Source organism: Herpailurus yagouaroundi, unplaced genomic scaffold, assembly GCF_014898765.1.
Source record: "Herpailurus yagouaroundi ecotype Mexico unplaced genomic scaffold, PumYag 185, whole genome shotgun sequence".
NCBI lineage: Eukaryota > Metazoa > Chordata > Mammalia > Carnivora > Felidae > Herpailurus > Herpailurus yagouaroundi.
Window position 1 is genome coordinate 5,838,855 of NW_024412416.1, and position 5,307 is coordinate 5,844,161.

A 5,307-nucleotide genomic window follows, 5' to 3' on the forward strand; every position below is an offset into this window, starting at 1 on the left:
CAAAACAAAACAAAACAAAACAAAACAAAACAAAACAAAACAAAACAGCACACTGGTGTCTAGAAATCGGAGAGAATCAGCAGGGTGGGGGATGCCTGACTGGCTCAGTCAGAAGAGCCAAACTCAAGTCATGTGACTTGAGTTTGAGCCCCATGTTGGATGTAGAGATTACTTAAAAATAAATAAGTGAACTTAAAAAAAAAAAAAAGAATCAGCGAGGTGGACAAAAATGTATGTTAAGGGTGTTTATCAAAGTATTATTTATGTTGGCAAAGATCGCAGACAAAAAAATAAGGAGAAGGAAGGAAGTAACCTAAGTATTCAACAATGAGGAAATGTTTGAAGAGCCTATGGCATGCACATTTGATGTAGTAATTTTTGGCTATTAAAAACCATGTTTTTGAAGAATATTTAATGACATGGGAAATGTTTGTAATCTGCGCGAGATACAAAATTGCATAGGCATCAGAATTATATTTTTGTACAATTTTGCATATACATATAGATTTATCCCAAAAAACACATATAAAATGCTGGGAAGGAAACACAAACAACTTTCGAGAGTTATCTCTGTCTGTGGGAATTATAGGTGATTTTTATTTTCTTCTTTGACTCTTAGTCTGTTTGCCGAATTTCTATGCTGATAATAATCTTATTTTTTTTTAATGTTTTTTTGCGGGGGAGGGCAGAGAGAGAGGGAGACAGAAGATCAGAAGCAGGCTCTGCGCCGTCAGGGCAGAGCCTGATAGGGGGCTCGAGCTCACAAACTGTGAGATCGTGGAATCGTGACCCGAGCCGAAGTCGACGTTTAACCGACTGAGCCACCCAGGCACCCCTGATTATATTATTTTAAGCAATGAAGATCTCCTCTCCTTAGGTGACAGTGAAAAGACCCAGGCCAGACCCTCAAGGGGCTTCCAGTCCCTAGAAGCGACAGGCAAGCAAACAGGAAGTTAATTCTGCAGGACGCAATTAGGTCTCCTCCCTTGGGAACGGTCGAAGACCTAACGGTAAAGAGGAACCAGCGTTTTGGTTGCTGCTGGTTTGGGCTCCGGGCTGAATAGACCATCTATTGTGAAAGTGTATTGTGCACAAGGAGAATGGGGCTTTTTATGAAGGGAAATCAAGAGGGTGCCCGGTGGTAGGGTGGTAACTGCTAGGCGCGGGGAGGAGGAGGCAGGCCTGGGGGTGGTGGGTGGGCCGTGGGCAGGGCTGCCCTGAAGGCCCTTCCGAGGCGTCCTCCCGGCCTACGTGCGGGTCACGGTGTCCAGGACTCGCTGAGTCCTTGGCGCTGTGTTCATCGACAGGAGCTCAGCAAATGTCTACTGTCCCTCCTAAGAAAAGATGAACGAATAAGCATATGGCATCAGGGATCACGCTCGTGAATTTCCTTTAAGGCATTCATTAAACATGTTGTCTGGAAAAGAAAGACTCCATTGTGAAGCCATGATGCCAAGCAAGACAGGAGGCGAATTTATAGTCTTCACCAAGGCGGCAAGGGGTGTGTGTGTGTGTGTGTGTGTGTGTGTGTGTGTGTGTCTGCTTTCACGTCAGGAGGGACCTGAGTTCAAGTTTGAATGTGGCCATGACTTGAGTCTCAGGAGCTCTTGGCTGTGGCAACTTGCCAGCTGTGTGACCTTGGCCACACTCTGCCTCTGAAAGCTTCACTGCCTGGAAAATGGGCTGAGGGCAACCTAGGCTCAAGAAGGTCAGATGAGATGATGCCTGCAAGGTAATGCTGTGTAGACAGCAAAGCACTCTGCAAACGGAAGGAGCTTTTAATGTTAGCATGATTACCTATAACACCCCCAGGCATCACCTGCTTGGCAGGGACAGGGGAGGGGTACCTCAGGGTGATGGCTTGGCTGTGTGGAATCTTCAGACACGAATTCTCTTCTTGGTCTCCTTCTTTTGCCTTTAATCTTCGCCTCATCAACAAACATTTACTGAGAATCTGCCCTGTGCCGGCCACCCTCAAGAGTCTCCCAGGCAACCAAGGGTGACACGTGTAAGACTAGTGATGCCTTATGCAGGAACAGGAGAGCCCAGCTCTTGGCTTTGGGAAGACTTCTTAGAAGTGGTGACGTTTAAAAGGAGTCTTGAAAGAAAGGCGGGAATCCGCTCAGCAAAACAAGGGAAGAGTTTGAGCAGGGAATAGACTTTAGGAAGTTCCTTACCCCCCAGTTTCCTGCTCTGAGGCATCCTACCTCACTGCTGAAGGAGACAATCCATGCAAAGGGCCTTTCCCAGAGCCTGGCCTCTCGTTGCTCCTGAAAAAAAGCCCGTTCTTTGTCCTCTTGGCATCAAAGTCACTTCCCCTTAAGCTTACTTCTTGTTCACAGACTGCTCTTTTGCCCCAGTTCCCGGAGGTACTGACTCTTGGCTTGGGCTGCAAGCTACTCAGTCTATTTTCCAGGATCCACAAAATACTTGTAAAAGTGGAATTTTCGGGGCACCTGGGTGGCTCGGTTGGTTGAGTGTCTGACTCTTGATTTCAGCTCAGGTCACGATCTCTCGCTTGGTGGGATCGAGCCCCAGGTCTGCCCTATCAGCACAGAGGCTGCTTGGGATCCTGTCTCCGCCTCTCTGCCCTTCTCCCAGCTTACGAACTCTCTCTCTCTCTCTCTCTCAAAATAAATAAATAAACTTAAAAAAAAAAAAAAAGGAGTTCTTTTTGCTTTTTACAAAAATGTTTATTTAGGGGCGCCTGGGTGGCTCAGTAGGTTCATTGCCTGACTTCGGCTCAGGGCATGATCTCTCAGTTTGTGAGTTCAAGGTCCACATCAGGCTCTGTGCTGACATCTCAGAGCCTGGAGCCTGCCTCGGATTCTGTGTCTCCTTCTCTCTCTACCCTTCTCCTGCTTACACTCTCTCTCTCTCTCTCTCAAAAATAAATAAAAATTTAAAAACTGTTTATTTATACTGAGAGAGAGAGAAAGCGAGACAAAGAGAGAGAGAGAGAGCACGCACAAGTGGGGGAGGGGCAGAGAGAGAGAGAGAGAGAGAGAGAGAGAGAGAGAATCCCAAGCAGGTTCCACAATGTCAGCACATAGCTGATCATGGAGCTGGAACTCACGAGCAGTGAGATCATGACTGAGCCAAATTTGAGTTGGAGGTTCAACTAACTAAGCCACCCAGGGCCACCCACCCCTCCCACAACAAACTGGAATTTTCAACCTTAAAGAAAATTCCAATAAATTTGATTTTTTTAATTGAGAGAGAGTGAGAGAGCGTGCACAGCGGGGGAGAGGGGCAGAGGGAGAGAGAGAGAGAGAGAGAGAGAGAGAGAGAAAATCATAGGCAGGTTCCATGCTCAGTGTGGGGCCTTGATATGGGTCTTGATCCCATGACCCTGGGATCATGACCTAAGCCAAAATTAAGAGTCAGACGCTCAACTGACCGAGCCACCCAGGTTACCCCTTCAATAAATTTGAAATAGAGACATCATATGGGCCACATCCTTTGTTTACGACATGCTAAAAGTAGACATAAATGTTAATTGACAATTTAAAATTCTCCACAATAGCTCTTAGATAAAGGAGAAAATGAAGAATAAAATGTTCGTTTGGAAAATAACAGGAAGAACCAAATCTACCAAAACCAACAGTGTATGTGCAAAGCTTTACTCAAAAAGTTATTTAGCTTTTAAGATGATTTTACTATTAGACTCAGAAAAAGTTAAACAAAACACTCATCACACAATTTAGAAACATTAAAAAACAAAACCCCAAACAAAAATAAGGAAGCGATCAGGAAAAAAGCCAAAAAGAACAGGAAAATGGAAAACAGCCCCATTGATGCATGTGTCCTTGAGTTGGTTCTTTTTGTAAAAGTGAGGTCTGAAAAATACAATGGATAAACATCACAAAGAAGAAAAAGAAACAAACACAAGAACACAAGGTGAAAAATGGTGGGAATAACAAACAGATCTTAAAAAGAAAAACATAAAAGGATCTTACATGAAGTTGCTGACAAATCTGAAAACTCCAACGTTTTGTTTTGAAAGAAAGAGAGAGAGCACGAACAGGGGACAGGCAGAGAGAGAGAGAGAGAGAGAATCCCAAGCAGGCTCCACACTGTCAGCACGGAGCCTGATGCGGGCCTCGAACTCACGAACCATGAGATCATGACCCAAGCCGCGATCAAGAGTCGGACCAAACCAGGCGCTTAACCCACCTAGCCACTCAGGCACCCCGAATAGGTCATTTTCTGGGGAAAAGAAAAAATGGAGAAGTTCCTCGGTTTGACAGAATCAAAAGTAGAAACTCTAAAGTACCTCCTTCAGTTTCTGCTCAGAAACACCCTGGACAGACAGCGGTCCCCAGGCCCACTTTCCAAAGCCCCGCGCCCCCCCCCCCCGTGTTTCCATGTTCCCCACAGCGTTTCACACCATCTGATATGACATATGCCTAATTGCTTACTTGTTTCCCTTCCTCTCTCCCCACTGGAATATGAGCTTCCTGTGAAGAGAGAATTTTTTTTTTTAATTAAACTTTTTATTTTGACATAATTGTGTTTTTTTTTTAATTAAATGTTTTATTTTGAGATAATTGTAAGAAAACCGCGTGGCTTCCTGCTGTATACCTACTGCACAGAACCTGGGCCTGGCACGCAGCAGGCATTTGAAATAAATACTAGTTTAATGAATAAATGCATTGAGGAAGGGTTTAGGAAAGATATCAAGAACACTCTCCCCCAGAGTTCTCAGTCCAGAGGGTTTTATTGGGGCAGGGGAGGGTGTCTTTTATAGTTTTGAGGTGTGAGGAACCCCGTGTTCTATAAGTCAAACCAGAATATAGCATTTTCTATGTGAAGAAAACTGCCTTTTTTTTTTTTTTTTTTTCCAAGCGAAGACTTGAATAGGGAGAGACAGACCCTGCACCCGAGGTAAAGGTTGAATAATGTGCATGTAGAAAGGTCAAGTGAATTTACAAGCTTAGCGCAAATCTGAACGTGATTCTCTTTCAAACTTTTACCAAAAGATTATAAAATTCATTGAGCAACACAAACAGGTAGAATTTCAAAGACAATTTTGTACAACGTGAGTAAGAATGGAGGGAACAGATCTCTATATAAAACGTATTGGAAAATTACAATATTTAAAATCGGGTGCTATTAGGGCAAAGATGTAGTTATTTTATTATTTTTTTGTTTCAAGTTCTTCTTGAAAGGGTGTACAATTATTTGAATAGGTTAAATTAGGTAGCTCAGAAGACAACAATCCACGGACTAATTTAACAGGTCACCAAGTACTGTCATCGGGAGAAGAGGGTTATTGTTATTTTTACTTTTTAAAGTTTATTTATT

The 5,307-nt window shown here is 43.8% G+C and overlaps 1 long non-coding RNA gene across 2 annotated transcripts in view; it reads left to right on the forward strand.

Annotated features, from left to right (window-relative positions):
- The window catches only part of LOC121042384 (uncharacterized), a 6,091-nt gene extending 1,642 nt beyond the window's left edge, over positions 1 to 4,449 (forward strand). Inside the window, exons 3-4 of one of the 2 annotated variants that reach the window (XR_005796157.1) lie at positions 878 to 1,010; positions 4,007 to 4,449. This is a non-coding gene — a long non-coding RNA (uncharacterized LOC121042384). Of the gene's footprint in view, positions 1 to 877; positions 1,147 to 4,006 lie in introns of those variants that run through there. The other variant, XR_005796156.1, reaches the window with a different exon arrangement.
- The last annotated feature ends 858 nt before the right edge of the window (positions 4,450 to 5,307 follow it).